Genomic DNA, 753 nt, shown 5'->3' on the forward strand with positions numbered 1-753 from the left:
ATCATCATCAACAAGTACATGTAGATCTAAAATGATTTGTCAATTTATTTTAAAGCAATTATATCAGTAATGAGTTTATGCTTTATAGTTTCTGGTTCTACTGATACCATGACTACTGCTTTGACTGTGTCAACTACTGTATTAGTGAATAATGGAGGAAGTATTACTGGAGGGATAGTCAGTGTGACAGTATTAGCATCACTATTGGCTTTATCTATAATTATTATACTGGTACTGGTTGTGTATATAACAAGAACTAATATTAATCAAAAAAGGTAAATGTGTACACATTCATTACTGAATTGATTTTAAAACCAATAGAAAATCAGATAATGACATTGTAATGGAGTGCAGTCCAGCTTATGCTACAACTGAATTTGAAACAAAGTTAGTTACACTATTGACTAGTACATTATGTCTATACACACACATACAGTACTGCTGATGATGCACCAGTGAAAGATGGTCCAACATACAATACAGTACAACAAACACAGTCAGTTATATAAAATACAATTATTATTATTATTTAAAGTTATTATTAATAGATCAACTGTTGAGTCAGTGTATGATACAACTTGGCCCAAGACTACTACTTCACCTGCTGAATATGAAATACTAACAGTTTCATGATTTGGTACACAATGCAACATTAAAGTGTTTCCTTGTCATAAATTTAAACTTTAAAGTAGCAAAAGATTTCAGAACAGTTTAGTAGTACTTCATCATTGAGTATACCAAATTTTACATTTT

The 753-nt window shown here is 30.1% G+C and overlaps 1 long non-coding RNA gene across 1 annotated transcript; it reads left to right on the forward strand.

The window, feature by feature from the left end:
• Positions 1–206: 206 nt before the first annotated feature.
• On the forward strand, positions 207–733 carry LOC109590418 (uncharacterized). The gene is made up of 4 exons (XR_002189306.1): positions 207–275; positions 322–387; positions 437–496; positions 549–733. It is a non-coding gene; the product is annotated as an uncharacterized LOC109590418 (long non-coding RNA).
• The last annotated feature ends 20 nt before the right edge of the window (positions 734–753 follow it).

Source organism: Amphimedon queenslandica, unplaced genomic scaffold (assembly GCF_000090795.2).
Source record: "Amphimedon queenslandica unplaced genomic scaffold, v1.1 AMPQUscaffold_10048, whole genome shotgun sequence".
NCBI classification, from domain to species: domain Eukaryota; kingdom Metazoa; phylum Porifera; class Demospongiae; order Haplosclerida; family Niphatidae; genus Amphimedon; species Amphimedon queenslandica.